Source organism: Rhineura floridana, chromosome 19 (genome assembly GCF_030035675.1).
Source record: "Rhineura floridana isolate rRhiFlo1 chromosome 19, rRhiFlo1.hap2, whole genome shotgun sequence".
Taxonomy (NCBI): Eukaryota; Metazoa; Chordata; class Lepidosauria; order Squamata; family Rhineuridae; genus Rhineura; species Rhineura floridana.
The window spans coordinates 20,326,222-20,339,156 of record NC_084498.1 but is presented as its reverse complement, the minus strand read 5'-3'; the positions used below and the strand labels follow the sequence as shown (position 1 = coordinate 20,339,156).

General features: G+C 46.3%; 1 protein-coding gene across 19 annotated transcripts in view; it reads left to right on the top strand.

Moving 5' to 3' along the window:
* HIC2 (HIC ZBTB transcriptional repressor 2) overlaps positions 1 to 12,935 on the top strand; it is a 154,601-nt gene that overhangs the window by 29,860 nt on the left and 111,806 nt on the right. The window lies entirely within an intron of this gene.

Genomic DNA, 12,935 nt, shown 5'->3' with positions numbered 1-12,935 from the left:
TCTTAAAAGTAAACAAATAAAGAAACGTTGTCTCTCATAATTGCATGTTCTCCAGTTAATTCTTTATTATTCCAATGTGTTGGGTTGTATCCAGTGGGAGTCCCACTCTAAGTAGAGCCATTGAAGTTCATGGGCCTACTTTAGTTCAGTAGGACTGTTTAGGATGCAACCCCTTGTCTCTAAACCATAATCTGTGAACAACCTAATATTTTTATGAAACGTCACATGAATTGATGGGCAAAGTTGGTGATGAGGAGGACAACGTACAGGTTGGTATTGAACTTAAACAGTTGCATGTGTGCAAGGATTACTACTAGAGCAACACTCCTCCCGCTGTGCCATCCCCAAATCACACTTTTAAGATGGATACAGACAAACTGGAACAGGTTCAGAGGAGGGCAACGGGGATGATTGGGAACTGGGAACAAAGCCTTATGAGGAGAGACTGAAAGAACTGGGCATGTTTAGCCTTGAGAAGAGGAGACTGAGGGGAGGTAGGATAGTGTTCTTCAAGTACCTGAAAGGTGTTCACACAGAGGAGGGCCAGGATCTTTCCTCTATCATCCCAGAGTGCAGGATACGGACTAATGAGCTCAAGTTGCAGGAAGACAGATTTCTGCTGAACATCAGGAGAAACTTCCTAACTGTTAGAGCGGTACAACAATGGAATCAATGACCTGGGGAGGTGGTGGGCTCTCCAACCCTGGAGGCATTCAAGAGGCAGCTGGACAGCCGTCTGTCGGGGATGCTTTGGGTTGGATTCCTGCGTTGAGCAGGGGGTTGAATTCAATGCCCTTATAGGCCCCTTCCAACTCTAGTAGATTCTCTGATTTAGGGTGTGTGCAGGGGTTAGGGGAAGGAGAGGGGGAGAATGTTCTGTTGGCGCAAGGATTTCTCCTTGTGAAATGGAGCAAGTGACTTAATGGTATGTGGACTGTAGCCCATTATTGATAAAATGACTCTTTATGAGCACCAGCTGTGACTGCTCTGTCTGGTGGTGATGGTGGTGAGAGCATTGGTCAAAGTGGATCTTTTCTGAATCGGAGAACCCAGTATCAGAACCCTTCAAAATGTGTGCCATCGCATTTCCAGAAAGTGCCATGTTTATTAAAAACAAAAATCCGTGTTTGTGCTTGGATAGATTTGTGCCAGAAGATTCATAACTCTTCTTAATCTCTCTTCCCTCCCCTCCGCCCCCGGCGGCAGCCTTGCTTCAAATCTAGTGGTAATTCTCAACAAACCCTTTCTGGGTTTGATGTACAAAGTAAATTAAGCAGAGTATAACCTGCGGTGGTGGGGAGATGCAACACAATTTTGTGGTCATTTGAACCATTTACTGTGGCTGATATTGGCAGCCGTTGTATCTGGATTTAAGGCGGTTTCCTCTGTGTAGATGTGTCTCATTGTCTGTTAAGTGAATGGGAAGTAAGCAATTTTGAAAATGGCTTCGCAAACTAGCCCTTGCGTCTTCGTAAAAGCATTCCACCTGCTTACGTGGACCCATGTTGGCCTTTGACAAGACAATTGGCTCACTTCTAGGTAGGCAGGTAGTTTATTGCATTCATGAATCGCTTCCCATTTTTTAATGCATAGTTGTTTGACTTTTCATATTTTTCTATAAAAATACAAGTACAATCCAAGCACATTTCAGAATCCATATGAATTCAGAGCAAGCTGGAAGTACAAGAGCCGGGCCAGGGCAAGACTGTAGGCCCATCAAGTCCAACATCCTGCATCTCCCAGTGCCCAGCTAGGTTTGGCTAGATGGTTTTAGGAGCCTGCAAGCATGGCATAAAGACACATAACCCTCCTCTGCTGCTGTTCTCCTGCAAGGGTGTCCAGAGGTAGACTGCTTCTGAATGTGGAGGATCCATATCACCATTGTGGCTAATAGCCATTGATGAGGCCTCTTCTCCATTTCTCAGCCCCTTTCAAAGTGGTTTAAGTAGCAGCTATTGCCACATCTTGTGGCCGCAGATTCCGTAAAGTTAATTGTTGTGTGGATTTATTTATTTTTTTGTTGTCTTGGTCTACTGGCGGTCAGTTTAACTGAATGGGGGTTCTGGAAATTCAACATGTGATGAGGGGCTGTGGAGACTAACACATTAGGTTTGGTCTCTGTTCCTACCCCCCTCTGCAAGTTGGAGAGTGACTGAAGTGGTCTGGAGACTCCTTGTGTAATGTAGAACTTGTACTTTTCCCCAGGGTTTTGCAACTTTGCCGGGATGTGAGCAAGGCTGTATGTCCTCTCTTATCTCTCTAGGACTTGGTACGTAATCTTTTATCTGCTGCACAACCTGGATTAATGAACATCTTTATTTTTCCAACTTAAGGAAAATATTTTATTTATTTTATTATTTAATTTGTATCCCGCCCTTCCTCCCAGCAGGAGCCCAGGGCGGCGAACAAAGCACTAAAACACTTTAAAACATCATAAAAACAGATACAGTAGTTTAAAACAAACAAACAAAAATTAGGAGTACTTCCCCTGAGTGCTTCATTCAACATCTGAGACCCTGCTTTGGATTCCATATTAGGCTGGAATCTGGTGGGTGTCTGCAAGGAGCAGGGCCTTTGGATCTATGACCCCAGCGTTGTTGTTGTTGTTGTTGTTGTTGGTGGTGGTGGTGGTTGGTTGTTGTTGTTATTTAATGGAAATGGACTGCCTTCAAGTCGATCCCGACTTATGGCGACCCTATGAATAGTAAGCCCCTTCCTTGTCCGCAACTGCCAGCTGGGGGGCAACTGGGCTCCTTGGCACAGGTGGCAGGGCACATAACCCCTGAGCCACTCACTGTGGGGGTGATCTATAGCTGGCCCTTGACACCCAGGAGACACGAGCGGGGATTTGAACTTGCAGAGTCTGGACTCCCAACCAGGCTCTCCTCCCCACTGTGCTATACCAGCTGGTACTATTATTATTACTACCGCTTACATTTAAACAAAACTCTAAGCAGCGTACAACATAAGTCAAAACATCCTAAAACAGCAGATTCAAAAAACCACAATCAATAACATACAATCAGCTGAAGAAAACGTCCTCGTTAGTGTCAACATATAGTATAAACACTGCGCATAAAATAAAATACAAGAAAAAAACAATAACATGGTAGACTAAACAAAATGTCACCTACCCTTACTATCTGTGGGTTTTTGTCCCCGTGGATGGAGCTGGGTACACGGTCCCCTTCAGACTGATGGCGAACACGTGTTTAGGTGTCGCCACTGTGCATGTTGGCATCTAAACGGTGGAGCTGGTGCCCGTGCATCCGTGTTCTCCCCTTTATGTTTTTGACCCCTGGGCACCAACCACCAGATCAGGGCTCTTGCAGGATGCCCTCCTTACAGAGGCCCGCCTGGCACCAGCACTGAACATGTCCAGATGCTGAGTTAAGGCCTTGCTGCTTAGGCAACGCTCACACCATACATTTATTCCACTATCATTCCACTTTAAATAGTCATGGCTTCTTCCAAAGAATTCTGGGAAGGATAGTTTGTGAAGGGTGCTGGGAGTTGTTAGGAGACCCCTCTTCCCCTCCCAGAGCTACAATTCCCAGAGTGGTTTAACAATCAAGCCCTCTTCCCAGAGAACTCTGCAAATTGTAGCTCCGTGAGGGGGGATAGGGGTCTCCTAACAACGCTCAGCACCCTTCACAAATTACATTTCCCAGGGTTCTTTGGGGGGAAGCCATGATGTTTAAAGTGGAATAATAGCGGAATAAATATATGGTGTGAATGTGGCCTTGGACAGGCCTTTGGTATTCCTTTCCTATCCGTTTTCCTTTGCTATCATGGCAGGGTTGTCATTCTCCTGTGATTTTGCTGTTGCGTCACTTCGCGTTATATTGCTGTTTGTTTCTGCTGTTTTTAAACGCTGCTTTTTTGTGTATGTGTTGTTGTTTTTTGCAGTGGGTTTTTTCCACTGGTGAAAAATGTTCGTTTCCGTTGTGTGCCGCCCCAGTTTATGTTTGAAGAAGGGCAGAGTAGCAACCCATGACAACAAACTGGCAGTAATCGCGTATCGAGCATAGTCCTCACTTCCCTTAAAATCTAATAGTTCCTCATAAAACTAAGTAAGGAATGATAAGAGGCACTGGGGGTGAAAAATCAATTTTCCTGTTAATGTTTGCCCTTAAAAGCCTCTGGAAGTAGAGTGTTGGAGACTTAACAAAAATGTAATATATTACATTTGGAGTATGTGTTGGTCATCCAGGATTGGGCTAGTCTGAATCAGCTAATCCAGATGTTGTCAAATCTCATCGGCCCCAGCCAACATGGCCAGTGGTCAGGGATGATGGGTGTTGTAGCATCCTGTAGGAAAACAGGAAGCTGCCTTATGCTGAGTTAGACCATTGGTCCATCTAGCTCAGTACTGTCTACACTGACTGGCAGCAGCTCTGCAGGATATCACACAGGAGTCTCTCCCAGCTCTACCTGGAGATGCCGGGGATTGAACCTGGGACCTTCTGCATGCAAAGCAGATGCTCTACTGCTGAGTTACGGCCTTTCCCCAAGGGTATCACGTTGGCTACCCCAGTCTAAACTGTGTGTGTTGGGGGGGGGGGAGGACAGTCAGCACAGTACAGCCAGAACCCAACCTAAACACCGGCAGCATAATATATTCAGATATTTAACTATATTATGTATTAGTAACACTTTACATATAAAGGGCTAGTGCTTGTTATCAGAGTGTGGGGCTAGCTGGCGTGTTGCCCTCCAGATGTTGGTGGTCTGCATCTCCCATCATCCCTTATCTTTGGCCCTGTGGGATGGTGCTGATGGGGGTTGGAGTCCGTCAACTTCTGGAGGGCACCACCTTAGCTATCCGTGCTTTTGTACTCACTAACCACCATACTGAAAGGCAGGGGTTGGTGTATCCGCACTATGCACTTAAAGCAGCATCAAGCCGGTTTAAAGAGTCCTGGCTTCCCTCCTCCCCCAAAGATTTCTGGAAACTGTAGTTTGTGAAGGATGCGGATAGGAGACCCCCTATTCCCCATGCAGACCTACAGTTCGCCGGGAAGAGGGATTGGTGGTAAATCCACTCTGAGAACTGTGGCTCTTTGAGGGGAAGGGGGGTCTCTGAACATCTCTCGGCACCCTTCACAAGCGACAGTTCTTGCCTAAACCAAAGGCCTATCTGGTCCAGCATTTTGTTGTTACAGGAGGCAAGCAGATCTTTCTGGGAAGCCCACAAGCAATTCAAAGTGCTCATTGTGGTGTATGTATCCTCGTTTTAGCCTTGCACAACAGCCCTGTGAGGTAGGTTAGTCTGAGAGAACAAGGCCAGGCGATGAACTTTGTGGCTGAACAAGGATTGGAAACCTGGCCTCTGGTCTCTAATCTTTTAAGTCTAATGCTCTGACGGTTATACCACATGGTGACCTTTTGGGCTTTCATGGACTTATAGGATGGATCTTGCTGCAACAGATCAAGCTAGGAACTTTTAAAAATAAAAAGTTTTAAGATTTGCATAAGGATGTTTCTCTGAAGGAAGGTAATTTAGGGCTGAAGGAGGTGAAGGCGGCTGTTTGTCCAGTAACGAGCATTTTGCTAGCGTTTTGGGAGGGCGATGGAATTAATGCTGCTCCTGCCAAGCTGTAAATACAACAGGAGCCACAATCTGTTCCCTTCAGAGCAGACTCTTTGCCTGGAGACTCCAATCTGGTATCTTATGCGACAAGATAAGAGCGTGTCTCTCCTTTCTGACAGCCAAAGGTTCTAGTTCTGGCATTCGTAAAACAGGACATGGCGCTACTATGGAAGGCCGTTGCCTTCAAACAGTGGGGAATGGCTTTAAGCAATCCTGCGGTGAAAATAGCGAATATAAGAAGAGCCTGCCGGATCGGGCCAATGGCCCATTTAGTCCAACGACCTGTTTTCCCAGTGGCCAACTGGATGCCCGTGGGAGGACTGCACACAGAATCTGAGCGCAAGAGCGCTCTCCCCTCGTGCAGTTTCCAGCCACTGGAATTTAGAGGCACCCTGCCTCTGACAGGGGAGGTAGAATGTAGCCATTGTGGCTAGCAGCCATTGCTGGCCTTCCCCTCCGTGATGAGTACAGGGCTCTCCAACCTTCCTGGGCCCAGGGGCACATTTGCAAATGGGAGAAACTGTCACCGCCTCAGCTCTTGCATGTCTCTGGCAAGGTGCATCTGTCTCCCTCGTTCACTTTTGAGGGGAAATTTTAAAACGATCCTTTCCACCCAGGCATTTTCTAGCCGAAAGGTACCGGCTGTGGCAATCTTGATATTAGTAAGTGAGAGGTATGTGACTGCTTTTAAATGTTTTTGGATGTTCTAAATGTTTCCAAATGGATTTGGGTGGTTTTTAAATTATTTTAAATGTTTTTATTTTGTTTTGAGTGTATTGTTCTAACAGCCTGATTGTTGGCCATCCTGGGCTCCCGTGGGAGGAAGGGCGGGATAGAAATTTAAGAAATCCATCGGCTATAATTAATAAAGTCCATGTAGGTTATGTGCGTGGGGGGATCAGATTTAAATATTTAAAGTCCAGTTGCATATGAAATAGACAAAAAATAGTATGGCCACTTGCCGCATTCACACCATATACATTTATTCTACTATTGTTCCAGTTTAAATAGCCGCGGCTTCCCCCAAAGAATCCTGGGGAGTGTTGCTTGTGAAGGGTGCTGAGAGTTGTTAGGGGATTCTTATTCTCCTCACAGACCTACAGTTCCCAGAGTGGTTTAACAGTCAGTCCCTCTTCCCAGGGGACTCTGGGAGTTGTAGCTCTGTGAGAGAAACGGGTGTCTCCTAACAGCTCTCAGCATCCTTAATGAATTACAGTTCCCAGGATTCTTTGAGGGAAGCTATGGCAGGGAAAACTGGAATAATTATAGAATAAATGCATGGTGTGAATCCTTCTCTCATTGTACGACCAAGTTGTGAACCATGCCCCGTTTGTGGAAGATCCCTGTGACCCCTGGACAGCAGTGTTGGACTGATAAGGCAGAAGGCAGGGAGACCATCAGTAGGTAGAAACAGAGCCAGCCCCTGACTGGTTGTAAGCAAGAGTGCAGGCAGATTGGGGGCTGGTTTCAGGAGGCTGAGATTGGTGGGCGGTGCCCCATTTGCCCAAATAGACTAGTCTCTAGTGTCTGGATAGCCAATGCATTCTCTCTCTCCCCCCCCCTCCTTAGAGTTTCTGGCTGTTCATTCCTCCTTAAGTAGCTTAGATCCAGGAGTTGGAATTATGGTCAGCAGACTTGGGGCAGTATCAGCCACATGACTTTCATTGATTTGGCTTTAAGAAAAATGTTTTCCTGCCCCCTTCTCTCCTATTTAAAATGCACTTTCTTTTTCAGTCAGTGTGGATACTGATGGACAATAATTTTGACCAAACATCTGTCTCTCTCTCTCTCTGCTATGCAGAATTTCATGCAAAACCGTTTGGGAGAGCGAGCAACGGTAAACTTTGCAAAGTCAGACAGTTCTCCGTGTTTCCGTCTCCCTCTCTCTCTCCCCCATCCCAGTTCGAAAATATTTTTGTTGTGTCATGGTTGGTATGTTTCTTTTCATAAGCAAACATGATGCTGGTCATGTGCATTAAAGTTTAGTTCATGCAGAATATTCAGCTGCTTAGCTTGGCTGGTCAAACACACCGAGAGCAAGGGCAACTGATAATTAACGCCATTTAGACCTGTTATTGCCCGTTATCCCGTTTCCTTGTCTTCTTAACAGGGATGTAGTCACCTGGAGGCACGAGGGGTCTTAGACCCCTTACTTTTTTGGGAGCCAGGTCCTAGAAGGGTCCCTATGTCTCCAGTGTCCTACGAACCAATCAGCATGAAAGGGGAGTGTGTTAGTCATTGGGAAGAGCCCCAGTGAGTGTCTATGGCAAGCCAGCCTTTCTTAAAAAACCAAGACAAGATGTGAAGAGTGAGAATTCTGTATCTGCAGAAGAAGAGTGAATCCTGATGATACCGTCCCATCAAGCAGTTTGGTAGCAGCAGGAGATAAACATGTAGATACTGAATTCAGTCATTCAGGCAACATCTCTTGACAGTGAGAAAGGACAGTCAAATGGTGACAGTGACTGAGAAGAAGAAAGTTGTATCCAAGCCTGGCCAGACCATTCTATAATCTTAGAAGGTTCTATAATCTTAGAAGGGGGGGCATAGCTGTGACTATCATGAAGGGACCCTGCACTTCTGAATTTGCCTGTACACTGCTGCTTCCCAGTGGGAACACCGCCCAAAGATTAGACTTATCTATGGGTATGCTGTAAGAATAATGTGTTACTCTTGGGATCTTTTTAGATCCATATTTTGTTAAGAAGCTGAATAGTTTATACCGCTCCTGACGAAGAAGAGTTATCCAAAATGCATCAAGCCTAATCAGACAGTCGATGACCAGCAGCACCAGAGCGTGCCTCCATTTTTGTTTCATGTGCTTCTACTGCGAGTGGAGCAATTAGTTGGTGTCTTCAGGTTTTGTACCACTTGTTCAATTAGCCTAGAAAGTCTCTGCTGGATTGCTTAACCTAAGTTGCCATAAAATAAAGAAGTGTGAACTTATAAAGCTGCAAATCATTTCAGTGTTGATCCCACAATACATCCACTAAGCAGTGGCAGCTGGAGGCCATTGGGACTGGTGGGGCGGAAGGAGGGGAGCCCAACAGTAGGTGGAGCCAGAGCCAATGATAAGTGAAGCCAGAGCCAATGGCAGGCAGAGCCAATGAATTCTAGTTTTGTCCCCATTCTTTTCCCTGCTGTGTTCTACAAGGGCAATGCTGAGACTAAGGAGGAGTAGGAAACTGACAGTCAGTGCCACCCCCCTGGACTGTTGTAAGTAAGAAGATCAGCAGATGGAGGCTGGCTAAGGGCAGACTGAGGTAGGTGGAGCAGTGACCCATCTGCCCTGATGGATCAGCCTCCACTGTCAGAAGGAATTGGATTTCTGGCCCCAAAACTAGAAATCTGACCATTACAAAATCCTCTATAAAAGATGGCCTGATCAGCGCCTCTTGAACAAGGAGATTAGACTTAGCTATCCACCGAATTTTACAGTTCTCTGACTTGTGGCACAGTTCATGGCAGTTTAAATGAATCAAAATGCACGCTTAAGAATGTATTTTGAGAAAAGATACATTTGAATATGTATTTAAATATGTATTTTGAGAGGAGTAAAAAAAACCTGCCAATTGAATGCAGGAATTGAATGAATTATGGGTAAAAACATGCAAATGTGACTGGAATGGAATTATGGCCCAGAATATGCAGAAGTGATCAGGACTGGAAAGTAGACTGATTCACCCCAGTGTTACCCATCACATAGTCTGTCAGTGGACCTTTCAACAAAAGAGGGTTTTGTGTAGATCTCCTTGTAGAATGATTGCAAAACAGTTCAAGGAGGACAGCAGCGAGAGCCTTTTTGCAACCATCTAGTTGCTCAGCATCCTTGCATTTCTTGCTGGTGCCTTGGAATTCTTCGAGGGGATTAGGGGGTCTCCTAACAACTCTGGGCACCTTTAACAACTACAGTTCCCAGGATCCTTGGGAGGAAGCCATGACTATTTAAAGTGGTGTGATAGTGCTTTAAATGTATAGCGCAGATGGAGCTTTAGTTGAGAGGGAGTTCTGCAGTCTTGGGTCCACAACTCTGAAAGCCCATCTTCTAGAAGTTTCAAGCTGAGCATCTGAAGCACAGGGGACCCCAACAGAGACTCCCCCAAAGATCTCAGTGATAGGGCAGGGATATAAGGGAACAGATGGTCCTTTCAGACAGTCACAGAGGGCTCATTCACACAGGAGCTGAACTTGGCAGTAAAGACACAGCTTTGCCATTGCAATAGATTTGCAAGGTTCACACTTCCTACCTTCAAATCCGCTGTTTTCATTTCACGTAAGTAGACATTCCTCTGGAAAGGTTTAGTGTTGCTGTTTCCTTGTGCATGTTTACAGGGGAGGGTTTTTTTGTCGGTTTCATTGTTTTTTGTCAATTGCACACCTGCAGTGCAATTGGCAAGAAACTGTATGAGTGCAGTTGGCATGAAACTCAATAGAGGGGGGAGTGAGTGAAAGGCAGCTTTTGCTGACAGCAGAGAGAGAGGGAGCTGGCGATGGAGCATAAGAGAGCTCGCCCACTAAAAAAACATAGAGGCAAAGCACCTTCACGAAGCTGAGACGGTTTTTCCTCCCCTTTTCGCATTATAATTGGATTGGATTGATAGGGAAAACTGAGTGATAGCTGCCGATTGCCTGCAACGTCTTTTGAACCATGCAAATCAAACGGGGATGCAGGTAGCACCAATCTCACAGTAAGTCATCGTGTGAACGAGTCCAGAGTTACAATTCCCACTGATTCCTCTTCCCAAAGAGCTAAATATATACATAGGCAAATTAAGAGAGACTATTTCAAGTTCCAAGGCATCAGCAAGAAATACAAGGACCCTGGGCAGCCATTTGGACCCAAGTGAAGAGCCTTGCAAATTAAAACAAGAGCCTTGAACTTGGGCCAGTAATACGTTTAAGTAAGTATGTTTTGTGTGTGTGTTGTTAACCTGCCACATAATTGGCAGTACCTTTTCACTGGACTAGAGAGCCATGCAATGGACAGCTGCCATGCCAAGCCAACCATCACTGCGCAGTAATTTTACAGCCTCAGTCCCTGTTTCAGCTGTTCAGCTGAATCCAAGCATGCAAATTCAGCAAATCTGACATCTGCTTGTCACGAGGAGAGGCGAAGTAAAGCGTGCTGCAATGCTGCACTGAAGCCTTCCTCTGTCCCCTCCTCCAGCTGTGGGAGATTTTGTTGTGCGTTGCCCATCTGCTTTCAAGTGTATTATTGTAGCCTTAAGTGATAGCGAATTAAGTGCTGGAGATTGTCGGGAGGTTAGATCCTGCACCCAAATAGCTTGCTTGTGCAGAATCATCACATTTGTCGAGGCTCTGGCAGGAAGGCAGCCGACTGGAGATTGTGGGTGGCCAAGCTAGCAAGAAGCTTAATTGGAGGAGTTAGACAAGGCCTTTAATTAGGAGGAAAAGATACTTTAAAATCCCCCCCCCCCCCAAAAAAAACCACATTCAGATTTCATCCTGGATTTTGCAGCTTGGAATTGCCTGCTGTCGTGTTTGAAGTGGAACAGCTGCATTAGGAGTTGTCCTTGATTCCATTTCTTAATTTTCAGTAGGAACGGAGGAAGCAGCCTTACACTGAGACAGACAGTTGGTCCATCTTGCTCAGTATTGCCTACACTGACTGGCAGCGGCTCTCCAGGGTTTCAGGCAGGAGTCACTCCCAGCCCTACCTGGAGACGCCAGGGATCGAACCTGGCACCTTCTGCATGCAAAGTGGATGCTCTGACATTGAGCTGTGCCCCTTCCCCAAAGACATCGAGACTGGGGACGACTTCTGCAACATTTTCTTCTAGGTATGGCAGCTTTGAAAAATATGCCTTAGTAAAAACAGTGCACAGAAGGGATCTTGATGCAGTTGCGATCCCATTAAGATGGGGGATTTCCTTTGCAACATTTTATTATTTAACATACGTTGGTTTACATAGCGTGTGCATGAGGCGCACAGATTGCAGATCAGCCGAAAAGCTGCGACAACCTGTACGTTGCTCTGGTTCCAGAACTTTGATAAATTCCTTGGAATTCAGGAAGGGCAAAACCATAGGGCACAGCAGAGGGGCTGAGCTCAGTGGCAGAGCACATGCTTTGCATGCAGGAGGTACGCGAATCGCAGGTGTGTCCCGTTAGCAAGCAGAAAAGACCCTCCTTTTAAACCTTGGAGAGCTGTATCACCCTGTGTGAGCCTGCCCGGGCCCTGAGATCCTCAGGAGAGGCCCTTCTCTCAATACCCACATCTTCTCAAGTACGACTAGTGGGGACACGTGAGAGGGCCTTCTCGGTGGCTGCCCCTAGGCTTTGGAATTCCCTTCCTAGGGAGGTAAGAATGACCCCCTCCACAAGCCTTTGGAATTGAAGGCTGATAGGACGTGAAGGGTGCTGCATTGCTAATGTCTATTATATTATTTTTAAACTAGTTTGAACTCTTTTAGCTATATGTGTGTATGGTTTTAATATTGGAAATAGTTTAATCTTATTTTAATGTAGATTTTGTAGGTTTTTAATTATGTGTATTTTTTATCTGGAAGCTGCCGTGAGTTCCAGTTTTGGAAAAATGGCGGGGTATAAATAAAGACAACAACAACAACAACAACAACAACAATAATAATAATAATAATAATAATAATAATAATAATAATAGCCAGTCGTGGGCCAGGGGTGGGGAGCCTCAGGCCTAGGGGCTGAATGTGGCTGTCCGAACCTCTCTCCCTGGCCCTCTGCCAAGGCCACACTCTGCACCAGCCCTGCCCTGCACTTGCCTCGAGTGCCTCTGCCTGGCTGAAATGCGTCCTTGAACTGCATTCATGCCTCTTGCTTGCCTGGAAGGAGAATGAAGGGATGTGGGTGGGGAGGGGGGCTGTATCGAAACCTCTGGCTCTTTTGTGTGCGTGCCTGGAATGTGCCCTAGTGTGCCATCCATCACTCCGCCTGTTTGGCCTCCAGCCCCGCCCACCCCTGGCATGCGGCCCCTGGAAGGTGGCCCACAAGGGAAGGTGGCCCTTGGGCCGAGAAGGTTCCCCACCACTCGTGTTGACAGTGCTGAGTTTGCCGGATCAGTTGCCTGACTGGGTATAAGCTTCCTTTTATTTATTTTATTGATTGCATTGGTATCCCACATTTTCCTCCCAAGTAGCCCAAGGCAGCATACAAACATGGTCCTCTCTCTCCCGATTTTATTCACACAGCAACCCTGTGAGGTAGGTTAGTCTGAGAAGTATAGTAACTGGCCCAAGGTCTCCCAGTGAGCTTCATGGCCAAGCGGGGACTTGAACCCTGGCCTCCCAGGTCCTAGCCTGACACTCTGACTGCTACCCCACACTGGCTTTATCTTTCTATGAAC